At 40.4% G+C, this 17,175-nt stretch overlaps 1 pseudogene; it reads left to right on the top strand.

The window, feature by feature from the left end:
- Positions 1–3,277: 3,277 nt before the first annotated feature.
- On the top strand, positions 3,278–3,855 carry LOC142458107 (large ribosomal subunit protein uL6 pseudogene; annotated as a pseudogene).
- Positions 3,856–17,175: the final 13,320 nt, after the last annotated feature.

Below are 17,175 nucleotides of genomic sequence, written 5' to 3'. Positions count from 1 at the left end.
CAGCTGGCCTGAGTCCTCAGAATACACCCGGAAGTCCGGGCCCATGTGGCCTATTCTGTGCATACCACCAAATGTCATCTTATGAAATGTATAAAACCTTTAAGTTGGCATTATTTTATTCACACCAAGAAACAGAAGCACAAACTTTTAGGACTTTATAAAGGATTTCTGACACAGTGGATCTTTATCAGAGCAGATAGGCTCATCATTCTCCATGGAATGGATGGAGAGTTTAAATGGCCAATCTCGTGCTTAGCCATCCAACAGAGCCCAGGGGGAGGTCACCGACTTTGCAAACTATCTGACAATGCATAAGGTAGCTGCTCACGACAAACAGTCATCTATCTTGAAATGTCAATAATGCTCATGAGGAAAAGCCTAGAAACTTTGAGTTTTCTGATCCTTGATGGACATGAAGGAAAAACTTGGATCCAGAAGTTGGGAAATTTTAAAATGAGGCACCCCAAGTTAAAAGCTATTGTCCTGAGAATTTTAGTTATGTCCTACATTGAAGGGTGAAGACAAATTAATCATGGACCTTGTCAAGGAATATTTTGCTCTTCTTGTCTCTATCGCGTAGGTGAACTATGAAAATATCTATGAATTTAAGCATCATCTCAGTTTGTAATTGATATTTTATATCTTCATGCTTTAGAAAATAAAATAAACACTGATTTGGGTGTGTGTGATATACTTAGGGTTTTTGGAAGACGCATCACAAAATACCAAAATACTTGTAGTCGAATAGGTTATTAATCTATGATAAAGGAAGATCCTTCACATGTATTATCCTTTCCTTTTTTTTTAGCTTATAGAACTTTTAGATGTGTATACCCTCTAAACATAGGCAAGGGATGTGAAAAAACTTCTGTCAGAGATAACCCATTGGAAAGTGATTAAATCTCTCTTTTGACCCATTTTTAAAGTTGATCTAGTTATGAATATTGTCTGTTCTCTTTCCAACTGGAGTCCTCTCTATTTTATTTTGCTAATATTGACAGCTCTTTAGACTCAGTTTTGTATTTTTGTATGTTTTTCAGTGTATGAAATCCAGGATAGTATTAATGGTTCCTTGGGAATATGGCAGGAGAGTTTGAGGGTAAACAGGGATATAATAACAAGGAGTGCAAGATAAGAGAAAATTATCTAAAACTGATTATGATAATGATTATGTAACATTTATTGATGTGATTAAATATCAAATTGTATGACATCTAGATTATGTATAAATAAAACTGTACAAAAATAAAATAGAAGGTAAATGTTTCTTATCACAGAATTTTTTTTAAAAAAAGAGGTTTCTCAAAAGAAGAAATTATATAATCAGAAATTCTCAATTAAAAATAAATCTAAATTTTAAACATCAAGACATAGAATTATTAGATTCAATGAACAGTAATAATAGAGCCTTGAAACACCTTAGATGAGAAGTTGAACACCCTTATGTCCAATATCACTACAATATTTTAAAAAATTATATTTTGGAAATATTGATGGCATTATATGTACAAGTGTGTTTATTACAACTGAATGGTGGATTGTTTTAAGATTTGTAAGAGCCCCCCAATAAAATGATTAATTTTTAAAAGAAATTATAATATTACTAAAATTCAGATGTTAAAAAATTCATGAATATTAAAAAAGAAGTGAATCAAGATCCACAAAATGGAACATAAAATCATTGTAGTGAAAGCACAACCAATAATTTAAACAGCAAATTGAACACAAAGGAAGTGATGCTATTGAACAAGAATTAACATATGAACAACAATTCCTATGTAGCACAGAATGTAGCACAGAGTTCCAGAGATACAGGGTTCAATATGAATTTTATCAAAATTCATGTCATAGGAATGAAAGACTTAAGAAAAAAGGAGAGATTCCATTTTAAAGTGATTAAACTTCCACTTTGCTAGATTTGGTTAAGAGGACAAACCGAGATGCTGAGAACAGCAAATTAGGTGGTTGCTCTTGTTACATGCTGTCAAGCCAGTTCCTCCTCATCCTAACTCTGTGTAGGTCAGACTGCTTCACCCTGCACCTTCACCATTGTTCTGATAACTGAGCCCATTGTTGCAGCCACTGTGTCATTCCATCTCCTTGGGGGTCTTCCTCTATTTCACTGCCCCTGCACTTCACCAAGCATCATGTCCTTCTTCAGGTTCCCGCCTCTCCTGATAACATGTCCAAAGTATGTAAGACAAAGTCTGGAGCACTCTGACGGAACTTCTTCCAAGACAGATTTGTTTGTTCTTTTGGCAGTCTCAGGGGCTTTCAATATTATTCATCAGCACTATGCTTCAATTTTCCATATTCAATATTCAAATATGATATGCATATAAGACCAGTGAACATATATGACTTAGCTCAGGTGCACCTTAGTCCTCAAAGTAACTTATTTGTTTCTCAACACTCTAAAGAAGTCTTGTGCAGCAGACAACACGTCTTTTGATCTCTTGACTTCTGCTTCCCAGAGCATTGAGTCTGGATCCAAACAAGATAAAGTCCTTGACATCTTCCATCTCTCCATCATTTACCATGAGGTTACCTGTTAGTCCAGCGTTGAGGGTTTTGTTTTCTTTCTATTGAGCTACAATCCATACTGAGAGCTGCAGTCCTAAATCTATCAGTAAGTGGCCTTAGGGCCTCTTTACTTTCAATGAGCAGGATTGTAACATACACATATCTCAAGCTGAAATTCAGATGTCAAACTCTTCATATCTTAAACGAATACTAAATATTACTACAAAAAAACATGATATCACAAACTGGCGACTTTAACAAACAGAAATATATTTTCCCTTAGTTTAGGGACTATGCCAAATTCAGAGAGCTAACTCCAGGGAAACCCATCTCTTTTGACTCTGAAGGAAGGTTTTTGTATTTCTGAGCATCTACTCAAGGATACACTCAAGGACACCTCTTGACAATTCTCTCTTCCTCCATCTCTGATTCCCTTGTGTTCAATCAATTTTACATCTGAAAGAAGATTTCCCCAAGACACGCCCCACATTAAGCCTTCCCCATATCAAAGACAAAATAACAAAGAGTTTGAGATTTATATCATATTTTTGTGGGGGAGGGGCACATTTAAGTGAAAAATTAATTGTGATAAATGTTACAAATGTTTATTTTGTGCTGTAAAAACCCAATAATTAGTTCTATGTACAATATAATGTGTTCCTTCATGCTATGAGTGGAGCCGTTCCCCAAAACAGATGTCTTAAAATGTTAGCCATCTATGATCTTGTTGAAAATGAAAGTTTTCAACAAGAGAATGAAGACCATTCTCAGCAACCAGACTGTCGACATTCCGGAGAATGTGGACATCTCCCTGAAGGGGCGCACGGTCATCGTGAAAGGCCCCCGAGGAACCCTGCGGAGGGATTTCAATCACATCAACATAGAACTCAGCCTCCTTGGGAAGAAGAAGAAGAGGCTTCGAGTTGACAAATGGTGGGGAAATAGAAAGGAACTGACTACAGTCCGCACGATCTGTAGTCATGTACAGAACATTATCAAGGGCGTGACACTGGGCTGCCGATACAAGATGAGGTCTGTGTGTGCCCACTTCCCCATCAACGTGGTTACTCAGGAGAATGGGTCGCTTGTGGAAATCCGTAACTTCTTGGGTGAAAAATACATCAGGAGGGTTTTCATGAGGACAGGTGTTGCCTGTTCTGTTTCTCAAGCCCAGAAAGATGAGTTAATTCTTGAAGGAAACGACATGAGCTTGTATCAAATTCAGGTGCTTTAATTCAGCAAGCCACGACAGTTAAAAACAAGGATATCCGAAAGTTTTGGGATGGTATCTATGTTTCTGAAAAAGGAACAGTTCAGCAGGCTGATGAGTAGCTCTAGGAGGTGTCCAGCAACAGTCTAGATGATTCCTTTAGACTTGTCTGTGATGCTTTGATCCAATCCAGTAAAGTTTATGTAATGAAAAAAAACACTGGGAGAGTGGAGGGTGAGTGGGTTGGAACGGAGGAACTGATTACAAGGAGCCACATGTGACCTCCTCCCTGGGAGATGGACGGCAGAGAAGGGGGGTAGGGAGACTCCGGATAGGGCAAGATATGACAAAATAAAAATCTATAAAATATCAAGGGCTCGTGAGGGAGGTGGGAGGGGGAAGCGGGGAGGAAGGGTAAAAAAAAAGAGGACCTGATGCAAAGGGCTTAAGTGGAGAGCAAATGCTTTGAAAGTGACTAGGGCAAAGAATGTAGGATGTGCTTTATACAATTGATGTATGTATATGTTTGGATTGTGATAAGAGTTGTATGAGCCCCTAATAAAATGTAAAAAAAAGAAAGTTTTCTTTGTTATGCTAATATGATGATGTCATACTAGGGTGGGCCCTAAACTTAATACCATCCTCATTATAAAAAGATCAGAAAGACAGAGAAGCATCAAGGAACTCTAATAAACTCCTGAGGTCACAAACAAGAAGAAGCCTCTCCTTTAAACCATGCCCAGACCCATTCAGACTTCTATTCTCAAGAACTATGCAAAATCATTTCCTATGTTTACAGCATCCACTGGTGGTATTAATGTTTACCGGAAAGCAACTATGAAACAAGGCAGGATTACATATCAAGGGTAGGAGTGCTCTCTAACAAACACTTTGCATACAGACATTGTTTTATAATTGGCTAATGTATAGAGGATGGAAGAAATTTGAGGCAATTGATAGTAAAAGCATAGGTTTTCTTGAACAGACTATTAATAGAATTACAAACTTTAATAGCCATTCAGACTATGATACACACAAAAAATGAGGATGCCTATAGATGAGCTTCTATTGCCATTAACAGAATGTTACTAGAAATGTTAATATCAAATGTGCCTCTGACTAGACTGTAAAGGGAAAGGATAAGCCTGTTATTAGACACTAGAAGGAAGATGATCTTGTTATAAAGCTGCAAAAAAGACCATAATTATCTCTGAACACATTCTAGAAGGAAGTGCTTAGAAACGATGGACTTAGATATTTGTCTGGGAAAATCTGTAAGTGAATCTTAAAGATGAGTCATTTCTTCTTGTTGCTTATAGTGAAATATGGTAGGAAAGACTGATTGATAAAGAACTGTGAAAATAACCCCTGAAAATTTGTATGAGGCTAAGTAAAATGGCATTGTTAAAAACCCCACAAAAATGTTTATTTCACAAAGACCCAAACTCATTGCCATGCAGTCAGTGCTGACTCCTATCAACCCCTTTGCGTTTCTGGAACTATAATGGTCACTATAACTGTAGAAGGCCCAGTCTTTCTCCCTCAGAGCTGCAGGTGGTTTTGAACTGTCAACCATGTGGATCATCACAGCCCAATGCATAACCACTATACCAGCAAGGCTCCTCGTTATTACACAAAGACATCAGAATGTAAAACTATCATATCTGACATATCCTCCATGCAAGTCCATATACTTCTGTGTATACTGTTGATAGCTTTCTAATCCTTCTCCCAAATTTCTATACTCTTCAATTTACATGATTGAAAATCAAACATTCTCCAGGGACTCATATGGGATTCTTCTAAAATGTTCTTTGAGTTTGGGAACAAAAAGAAGTTAGAAGGGGCAATATTAGGGCAATGTGTTGGATGATGTTGGATAGCTTCTTGTTTCCCAACGTAATTGTCATAGGACAGAGCTTGATGCCTTCAAAGAATGAGCAGGCACATTGTCATGATGGGGGGCAAAAATGGCATCACTTTCCGGCCTTTATCACAAAATGTGATGTTCAGATTTCTAACAACATATTCACAGTAAGCAATGGCTATCATCTTGTGCCCTTCAAGAAATCTATCAAATAAGCCCCTTGAGGAGGGCATGTAGATGTCTCCACAGGAAAGGGGAGAGAAAGTAGATCTCATTCCAGTGTGGCAGTCGTTGAGGGCAATGTTCCTGCTCAGAGCAGCTCATCCGCAGAGAGGATTACAGGGCCAACCCAGCTGGAGACATAATGTCTCCTTCCTTGATGGTAGCACCACAGAGAACAGCACTGAAGATGCAGTTCAGGGAGAGCAGGGGGTCAGATGGGGCGCAATTCCCATGCTGTGTCTCTGGTGATGTCCCCTGCAGGGGCATGGGTCAGTGAGGGATGTCATGTGTCATGGTGGGGCCGGCCATGTGGTCCTTTCTGTAGACTGGCTGCTCTAATGGGGAACATCATCCTCATGGCCTGATGGGCCAGGATGTGTTCCACTCTCTCCTCCTCCCCCTTCAAGGTTTCATGAGGGAGGGGGGAGTGGGGAGGGAGGGGAAAAACTGAGGGGCTTAGGTGGACAGCAAATGTTTTGAGAATGATGAAGCCAATGAATGTAAAAATTTGCTTTACACCATTGATGTGTGTATGGATTGTGATAAGAGTTGTATGAGCCCCTAATAAAATTATTAAAAAAATAAATAAATGAAAAAAAGAAAGAAAAGCATGGATATTATTTGAGGACTAAGGTGTACCTGACTCGAGCCATAGTGTTTTCAATTGCCACATATGTATGGGAAAGTTAGACATTGGATTAGGAAGACAGAAGAAGAATTCATGCATTGAATTGTGTTGCTGGAGAAGAATGGAAGTACCATGGGCTGCCAGAAGAACAAAGAATCTGTCTTGGAAGAAGTACAGCCAGAGCATTCCTTAAAGGCAAGGATAGTAAGACTTTATCTGACATACTTTTGACATGCTGTCCGAAGCGATGAGTCCCTGGAGAAGGACCTCATGCTTGGTAGTGGAGAGGGACATCCAAAAAGAGGATGGCCCTCAAGGAGATGGACCTAGTGGCTGCAACAACAGGCTCAGGCATAGGAACAATTGTAAGGATGGTACAGGACCACCAGTGTTTCATTCTGTTTTGCATAAGGTCACTATGGTTCAGAAATGGCTCATTGGCACCTAACAGCAACATTTGTACTTATTTGCTATGGTACCAAGAATAAATGAATGCAGGGATAAAGAGACCCCTTACATGAAAATCTAGAAATAATATCCATTACTTTAAAATAGAAGTTATCAGTATGTTCTTTATATAATTTTAAAAGGGAAAAAACATTCCCTAGTAATATAGAACTATATTCCAAATTGCAAAGGTTTTACTTTATCTCAATTCATTTAATGCCTTTATTTCATTCTCATTAATATCATATACATATTTTATTTGGGGGGGATTGGGGGCAGTGATAAAGCATTCTAAATTTCATATGGAATAAGAAATCTGTGGAAACTGGTATGGCTTCTTTTTTTAAGAAGAAGGTTGTATACGGGTGGAAAGGAATAGGAAAGAATGTGACATATTGTAAAATATGAAAATACCTGGTAAAGATTAAATAAACTTTTTTTAAAATCCTGAATTCTCACAGTGCTGTATTGCGGTAAGAATATTTTTCCTCAGAAATGGAGGAAAGAACTAGTAGGCAAAAGATATTTATAGAGGTGTAAATACTGGTACATACATATGTAAATATATTTATATATAATGATAGGTATATAGGACTGTGTACATATGTTTAAATGTTAAGTATTAAGGTGGCAGACAGACTTTGGGTCTCTACTCAAGTCCTCCGTCAATGAAAGAACAATTCGTTCTAATAACCTGGCATTCTGTGATGCTCACCTTCCTGACATGATTTCTTAAGACAAAATAGGTGCATAAGCAAATGTGGTGAAGAAAGCTGATGGTGCCTGGCTATCAAAACATATAGCATCTGTGGTCTTAAAGGCTTGAAGATAAACACGTGGCAATCTAGCAGGAAAGCAACAAAGCCCACATGCAAGAAGCACATCAGCCTGTGTGATCACGAGGTGCCGACAGGATCAGGCATCAGAAGACCCAAAACAAACAATCATATTGATGCGAACAAGAGAGGGCCAGAGTAGAGACCCAAAGTCCATCTGTAGACAATTATACAACCTCTCACAGAAGGGTCACAAGGCAGGGGTGAGCCAGCCAGGGTGCAGTATAGCACCAATGAAACATACAACATTCCTTTAATTCTTTAATGATTCCCCCCCCCCCACTATAGTGACCCCAGGTCTACCTTAAAAATCCAGCTATACCAGAGCATGTACACTGGTAGAGATAAGAGCTCTTGACTCACAGAATCCAGAACAGATAAACCCCTCAAGAATAGTAATGGGAGTAGATATACCATGAGGGTAAGGAGAAGTGGGTGGGGGGAAATCAATCACCATGATTGACATATACTGCCCCCCAGGGGGACAAACAACAGAAACATGGGTGAAGGGAGACAGCGACGGTGTAAGATATGAAAAAAAATAATAATTTATAATTTATCAAGAGACCACAAGGGAGTGAGAGTGGGGAAGGAGGAAAAAAGAGAAGCTGATACCAAGGGCTCAAATAGAAATAAAATGTTTTGAAAGGATGATGGAAACATATGTACAAATGTGCTTGATAAAATCGATGTGTGGATTGTTTTAAGAGCTGTAAGATCCCCCAATAAAATTATTTATTAAAAAAGAATATATTTTCTCAATGGAACTGTATGTTAATAGGCCAACAACAAACTCATGCATATATAGAGAAAGATTTTAGCATATGATAAATATGGCATTTCAAATAAAGGAGAAGTTATGAATTATTCAATAAATCATGGTGGGACAATTAGATTTCTCTGTGGAGAAATTATACACTCTATGCCAAAATAAATTCCAGTGAGATTAAAAAATGAAATATGAAAATGAAACAATAAATAATTCCATTCCATAAATAAATTCAAAGGCAGAATTGACTTTTAAAACATTGGTACATAACCGTTAAAATATATACTTCAAAAAGAAGTATGTAGTTCAAAATAAACAGACATAAAAGATTAAATTAATTTTAGAAAAGACATTTCCAAAATCTAACAGAAAAAATGGTTATAATTTTTTATTAGCTGATTTTTCATCCATTAATAATTAACAGCTTGAGTACTGCAATAAAATGAGTAAAAGACAGATGTAGATTATTCCGTAAAATTATACAGATGGACGTTAAACATAGGGAAATCATTCAGTCCCATGTATAATTTTAAAAAGTAAAGTTTTGCTCCTCAAATTGGTAAAACTGAGAGAAAATATCCAGTGTAGTAATTACCACTTTTTGTACAGAGAATAAGCACTAGTGTTGTGATAAGGAAGCATAGTAAAATCAATATAGAAGAAAAATATTGAGAAATCTCGCTTTCCTTTCTTGGCTGGCAATTCATCCATTTATTTAGTTAGCAAATATTGAGAAGTTATCTTTCAGACAATCTGCCAGAGCACACACACGTTTACAAGTGGATATACATTTGTCGTTAGAAAGTAGACGCTGAAGGAGAGAGGCGGTCCCTCATTTGTACAACCTATTGTAATCTCTACAGAGAAAAAGATGATTTGCTAAAAGAAGGGAATTGGACGGTAGTGATTCATTCTAGCTTTCCACTTGCGAGCGCCAGGTTCAATTCTCAGCAATGACACTCCACAGAAGCATGCATGTTGTTGCAAGGCTGGAGAGATTTCAGTGGAACTTCCAGGAGCTGCGGTGGTGCTGTCGGGCGGAGTTTATCGGCTCACTTACAGATCAGAGGTTCAAACCTGTCAGCAGCTCCTTCGAAGAAAGCTGAGGCTATCTGCATCTGTAAAGACTTTACATGTGGGAACTGCTAAGAAGCAGTCGGCCCTGTTCTGTTTGAGGGTGGGCATCACGGAGTGGGTTTCCACGCATACTGACCCAATGTACAACCGAACAAAACACCGACAGACCCTGTGCCAGTCTCTCCACTGCTGTTATGATTGAGTCTCTGCGGCAGTCTCTGTGTCAGTCCATCCCCTGTTCTTCTTTCCCCTCCACTTTACCCTCATGGTATCCTTTCCAGAGACTAGTCCCTCCTGGTACCATGTCGAGTCACGGTAAGTCAGAATCAGCCGACATGAAGTAGGAAGGCAGACCTGGCGCGATGCTTCTGAGAATCAGCCAGAGGCAACTCCATTGCATTTCCACAGTCAGAGTCGGAAGTGACCATGGATTTGGTGCAGGGCCGGGGAGCAGGTTTTATTTCTTTTTCAGTTGGGCATCGTCTGAAGCTGACTAGGTGTAGCCGCTAGTAAACTCTAGGAAGCTAACAACCACTTCCGGGCAGGGAACCTTCAGAGGAGGCGATGCTTGAGGAAAAGTCTCAATGGATTAAGAACAAAACAGGCGCTCGCCAGCTTCAGAAAGAAAGGGGGAAGAGGACTGATGAAGGGAGGGCCGTGGAGTGGGGAGGCAGTTTCACGTTTTAGTATGACTGAACACAAGTTGCCCGACAAGAAGTCTGGGTGTTGGTAAGAATGAGTATTGTCCAGGCTTAATATGGAAACCCAGTTTTCCGTGTTGAGGAGATGGAACTTGATTGAGTAGCTATACGGTCCTCCTGAATAGTTCTAGGAGTGGGCAACAGAAATGGATGTTCTTGGGGCTTAAACAATCTGCAAGGAAGAGTTAGAAACATTCAGGAGAACAAGACCGATCCTTCTGTTTCTTTATGCATTAATCCTTCATGAAAAACAAGGATTCACTGAGCGTTCACTGTCCTCTTACTGAATCTACTGCTGCAAGAAGGGATCTGAGCACCGATGCAGCACAATCAGCGCCCTAGATGAACTGAGGTCTGAAGAAGAGAGCGAGAACCAAGCAGGCAGAATGACACGTCATAGAACACAATGAGGCCAGTAAGGCTTCTTGATGGTAATGACACTATTGTTAGAGTTTCTTCCATCTGATCGTTCCAGTTGTAGAGCAACCAATGCGAAGGCAGAGACCACACTATAGAAGAGCCACACTAATTGGATATGTGGCCTCACCTGCAGTTGTGCACCTTGCACTCCTTTGAGAAGACAAGAGCAGAGCACCTTGCGACCCAGCTTCAGGTGTCTGATGTTCTAGGGTTTAGCCACCCCGCTCAATTAAGGTCGCCTCAGCATTGAATTGCATTGAGGAATTCAATTACTATCTTCTTTTCCTCTCAGAATCGTATTGGGATAACTCTTAAATATTAGATATTTTAAAAACAATGATTTCTTTCTCCCCCAAATAAAATTGTCCAAAAGAAAGAAAGACATGAAGTAAGAATGAACGGAGAAGGGGGGGGGGGAAGGTGAGGGAGGCAGACCAGGAGTCTCTTCTTAGCAGTTTTTTGTTCCTTTATGCTCTATTTTCTGTCCAGTTGTGTCTGGAATTACTGTAATTGGAGTTCTAAAAAGCCCCCAGGCCTGCAACTTATCAGAGCCCACACAAAACAAAGCAAAACAAAACAAAAAAACCCCACACCAAAGCAAAGCAAATTCACTGCCATTGAGGAAATTAAAATAAGATGCATAAACAATGCTCCCATGGCTCTCTGGCACATTGCAATTCTTCCAGACTATTGCACTGATTAATTTTAAAGATAATTACCATGACTCTTAGTAGGAGCAAAAGATCTGGCTTTTCGGAAAGAAAAACAACTGTCTCACATCATTTGGTGAGTTATTCATGAAAGGGAGAGCTGGTAAGATAAAGGAGATATAAAGGTAAAGGGGCAACACAGTGGGAGATTAGGGGAGATGGGCTTCCACAGGTGGTGAGTTTGCTGTGCCCCGTCTCTGCTTATGGTGTCTCTGCAGCCTGCATACATCCGAGATGACTCCCTGCCACCTTGCTCTGTGAGCCACGCTAGTCCATGACATTTCAAGCACAAAAATTCCCCTCAGGTACTCAGAGAGACACTGACATTTCCCGGGTTCAGTAGAGGAGCACACTTGCTGACCCATAGTTGTTCTTTCAGGGGCAATATTCAGTTTTCCTTACAAAGTCCTAATTTAAGAATGAAAAAAAAAGGAAACGGGATAATTAGAGAAGTAAAAGCTCTTTCTCATTAGAAAGGTGAAGAATTAACTCTTTCTTCCTACTGCCGCCCCTCTGTAATCTACTCGCTGGAAAGAGCCTGAATGCACAGAACTTGAGCAGTCCTCTAACCCACAGGCCACCTATCAGTTTTCCTTCCCTATTTGGCATGACAGGTGTGACCTAAGCTGGGATACCTGAGTCCTAAGAAAGAGAAGGTAGATTTAGCCAAGCGATTGAATTGTATGTGGGGTTTGTTTTAGGAGGGACTGTTAGCGAGGTCAGGAGCCCGGACAGTGAAGCATGTTCTGTGTGGGACTGTCCACAGGAACTCCAGTTACTGGAACTCAACAGTTGCTTTATGGGACAGAGATGAAGCTGTCTGCTTCCACAGCGATTCAGAGCCTCAGAACCTTGTGAAGAAGTTATTCTCTGCCTTCTAGTGTTTTAAAAATCATTTTATTAGGGGCTCATACAACTCTTATCACAATTCATACGTACATCAATTGTGTAAAGCATATTTGTACATTCATTGCCCTCATCATTCTCAAAACATTTGCTCTCCACTTAAACTCCTGGCATCAGCTCCTCAGTTTTCTCCCCTCCCTCCCCTCTCCCCCTTCTCTCATGAACCCTTGATAATTTAGAAAGTATTATTTTGTCATATCTTGCCCTGTCCGACGTCTCCCCTCACCACTTTTCTGTTGTCCATCCCCCAGGGAGGAGGTTACATGTAGATCCTTGTAATTGGTTTCCCCTTTCCAGACCACCTTCCCTCCACTCTCTGGTATTGCCACTCTCCCCACTGGTCCAGAAGGGATCATTCACCCTGGATTCCCTGTGTTTCCAGTTCCTATCTGTACCTGTGTAATCCTCTGGTCTAGCCATATCTGTAAGGTGGAATTGAGATCATGGTAGTGGGAGGAAGGGGAGGAAGCATTTAGAAGCTAGAGGAAAGTTGTATGTTTCATTGTTGCTACACTGCACCCTGACTGGCTTGTCTCCGCCCGAGACTTTTCTGTAAGGGGATGTCCAGTGGCCTGCAAATGGGTTTTGGGTCTCCATTCCGCACTCCCCTCCTCATTCACTATAATATGATTTTTTGTTCTGATGTGCCTGATACCTGATCCCTTTGACACCTCGTGACTGCACAGGCTGGTGTGCTTCTTCCATGTGGGCTTTGCTGCTTCTGAGCTAAATGGCCATTTGTTTACCTTCAAGCCTTTAAGACTACAGATGCTACATCTTTTGATAGCAGGGCACCATCAGCTTTCTTCACCACATTTGCTTATGCACCCATTGGTCTTCAGCAATCGTATCATAGAGGTGAGCATATGATTTTTTGTTCTTTGATACCTGATAACTGATCCCTTCAGCACCTCGTGATCATGCAGGCATGTTTGCTTCTTCCATGTGGGTCATCTGTCTTCAACTGTTAATATGAGTAAATAGCAACTCAATGGCAGTGGACTTTTTTAAATTGAAGAGTATTGGACCGAGTGTAAGAGTCCAATAATACTGAGGTATTTAGTGACAAATCACAGAAGTACGCCATTTTTACTAACCTTTTCCTGAAGAGCAAGGGAGAAAATGGAGCTGCCATATTCAGATGAGATTGGGATAGTGGGAAGACCATCACACAATTTTAGTTATAGTCACAGGGTATCTTAGTCCTCTCTGGGACTGTGTTGTTTAGATAAGGAAAGGATGTGTGGTGGTGTGATTAGTTACCATCAGTTGACTCATGGTGACCCCCATACAAAATAGAACTAAACATTGCTAATTCCTGCTCCACCTTCCCAGTCATTGGTATTGTCAAACCCCAGTCACTGTGCATTTGTAGCGACCTCCTCCACCGAAGTTGAATTATATTGGACAATATTCTGCTGTTATCTACAGCGTTTTCTTGGGCCAAATTTTGGAATTAAATAAAAACATTTCTTCCTAATCTGTCATAGTCTGGAAGTTCCATTAAAATCTGCAGATCAGAGAGGACCCTATTGGTGTTTAAAGTACCATGGGCACATTTCCAGAACCATAGTAATACTCAACTCATAATAGGACCACAAACTAACAGGAGATAGAGAGTGTGCTTGCGTGGGTTAATACTCTTAATGTTTTCTTCTCCTGACCTCCATACCTTTTATTCATTACGTCCGATCAGAAGTTATAGGATGGAAGCTCAGAGATGCAGTCTCCTTGAGTCTACTCCACACACACAGAGCAGAACAGAGAGATCGGAGAGAATGTGTGATGAATTGAAGCAACAGACAGAATAACCGAAACACCAGCTGTATTCCCTTAATGTACACAGCTGGATAAAAAAGTCATAACCAATTTTTTCTCTTAATCATTTCATATGGAGTGTATCAAGTCAAGGATGGTAGGAGAAACAGCTTTTTGTGTAGCTACTGAATGCCACTATTATATTACAGTTACATAACTATGATCATTATCTCCACTTGTGTTTTACAGGGTTGACTGCAGAAACAAATTCAAGGACACTCGTGTTTAAGAGAAAGCTTTATATCAAGAAGTAATTGTATACCAAGAAAATATCCCAGCTCAGATCAACTCAAGTCCCCAAGTCCATAAGTTCAATTGCAGTCCATAAACCCTTCTTCAGACTCATGAAACTGCAGGCAGTCATACGGGAAGATCACAGGCCAGTGGGTGCAAAGTCTTGTGGATCCAATGGTGGTGGTCACATCTCCAAGTCTCTCACAGGTCTCAGGGTGGCTCACAGGCATGAAGGTGAAGGCAGAGCGAGAGAGAGCCATTTATCTTGGTGGCATCTCCAAATGAGGTCATCAAGCTGCAACATGATATACAGGCTAATTTCAACTCTTACATTCAAGATATCAAGTTGACACAAAATGATGTAACTACCACACTAATATTGGATTTGAGTTTGTGGGGAGACAGTTCTTCAAACAAGCCCAGGGCCTGTAATAGTTTCCCCTCTCCTCTGCTACCAACTTTAGACTTAGGAGCGTACCACTCTTACCCCCAATCTGTAGCCTAATGATTGATCTAAATGTCATTGAGATTAAAGAGATACTATCTCAGGCTTGGCACCAAGGTTTCTGATCCCAATGCCCTAGGGTGTTCACAAGGAAAAACTCTATACTGTAATCTTTGTGGCATGCCAAATAGGCCTGAGGGTATTTCAATGACCAGTCAAACACTCACTCACTGCAGATGATTCCTGTCTATCTACCCAAGCCTGCCTAGCCGGTGGAGAGCTAAGACAGACTGGGGTCCCTTGTGTACAAGGTCAGGTGAAGACATGTGTGAAAGAAAGGGTTCTCTGTCTTTACTGGGGCAGCTTCCAGAAGTCAGTGGGGGATCACAGTCACTGTGATAATTGTGCTATCATCTTTTTGAGTCCCGCATGCACAGTGTGCAAAGGCATGTATAGAAGCTTTCCATCTCCTTCCAGATCGTCTTTGAGTCTAGGGTACCATTTTCATATTGTGTGCTGATTCTTTTTTTTTTTTTTTAAGTAAAAGAAGCTACTTTCCCAAGTGCTATCACTCTGGGACCACCGACTGTGTTCATGCCTTGATGAATAAGATGTGATATTCATGGAGGAATCCAGATTAGCATATTGCTCCTGTTTTAATGGCCTCCAGGCAACTAAGAATTCTGGGAAACTCTGTGAATGTCTTGCAGAGTTCATTAAGGAGAGGATCTTGTTTTCTTGGGTTTTATTTTTTTTCTATATCTACTTTTTATATTGTTTTCTCCCACCAGTGCCCTGAAATCAAGGAAATCAATACAGTATTTTTGAAAGAAAGAGAAAAAATTGAATAATTTCTAATTTTAGCTCAGTAGAAAGACCTATATAATCTGTATTTCCTTTGGGAGATCCCCTCTCTACAGCGTGGCCACCCAGAAATAAAGTACTTAGAAACATGTGATGGCGTGGCCTTGTTTAAGGAAGTCCCTGCATGGCACTTGAAGACACATTAAAGCAGAGCAAAATGGAAAACATGCAAAAAAAGTAAAACAGAAGAAAAAACCCATGGGGAAGCTTGTGAAATACACGTGCATATTTGTGTACATACGTTTCAGAGTTCCGGTGGCACGTTGGCTAAATACTTGACTGTGAATCAAAAGGACAGCGATTCCAACTCACTGACTGCTCCGAAGAGGGATGGGATGGCTGGTTTCTGCAGAGCTCACACCCTAGGGAACCTCTACTCTGGCCTCGAGGGTCGCTTGGAATCATCATCAACTCAATGGCAACACACTTGATGTGCTATTTGCTTGTGGATAACAATGCCCATATTTGTATCAGAGAGATGATTCTCCTAATACGGGGTTATCGCACATTCAAAATATTTTCAAAGAGAGAAAGTAGTTTCGAAAGAAACTTTACTTTGGTTGTCTTCTGACAAACTTAACTGGCAGCTCTGGGAGAAGGAGAGACGTGCCCTTGTTTTGGCTTGTTTTCTCTGGAGAAAAAGAAATCAACCAGAGTGAGAAGAGTGAAAAAGGAGGGAGAGAAGTGAACGATAAATGTTATTATCACCATCCTCATAAATTTTGGTAAATTAATTCATTACAAATGACATGTCGCTTGAACGGTGGGTATTGGGATGGAAAAGGGAGAACCTTCACCTGAGCCCCCAATTAATAATGAAAAGGGATGATGCTTCGTTGGCAACCAGCTTGACAGACATTCTCATGACTGAGAGCACAGATGAACCAGGGTAAATGCACGTGATCATATGAAAATGTTTGGTCACAAGATAGATTCTGTGGATTACTACTGGAATATTCTAGAGCTCTCAAAGCAAGCCTTCAGGCGAAGCCCAACACCACAGAAGGACTTTTTGCTACAGAAGTCATGCGACTGTGTGGACTGAGCACAGGCAACTGCAAGGGTAATCATCTTTATTACCAGCCTCTGTGAATGCTGTGTGCAGCTGCTTCTTCTACACAAATCAAAACGTCTTAATGTTTTGTCTCTCCCACAGTATGGGTATTAATAACACTAAGATTAAGGGTTCAAAGCCACCGGCCTTGTGAAAAGGAGTAAGCAGTCTGTTCCTTCAAAGACTGAGAGTCTCAGAAACCCTGCATAAGGTTGCCAGGAGCTGTGGTGCACTTGATGGCAGTGGGGACTTTGTTGGCCATCCTTGCACCTTTGGGGTTACGAGAACTCTCGGGGGATTTCTCAAGGAAAGAATCCACGAGGAGGCTTTGTGAGTTTGTGGACAAGTGGAATGAAAACATAATGATTTTTAAAAACTTAAATCCCTTATCTCTCCTCCATCTTTATTAGCAGCTATCAAAGATGAAAAACTACAAAGTAGGCA

Source organism: Tenrec ecaudatus, chromosome 10 (genome assembly GCF_050624435.1).
Source record: "Tenrec ecaudatus isolate mTenEca1 chromosome 10, mTenEca1.hap1, whole genome shotgun sequence".
NCBI classification, from domain to species: Eukaryota; Metazoa; Chordata; class Mammalia; order Afrosoricida; family Tenrecidae; genus Tenrec; species Tenrec ecaudatus.
This window is presented reverse-complemented; position numbering and strand designations above follow the sequence as displayed.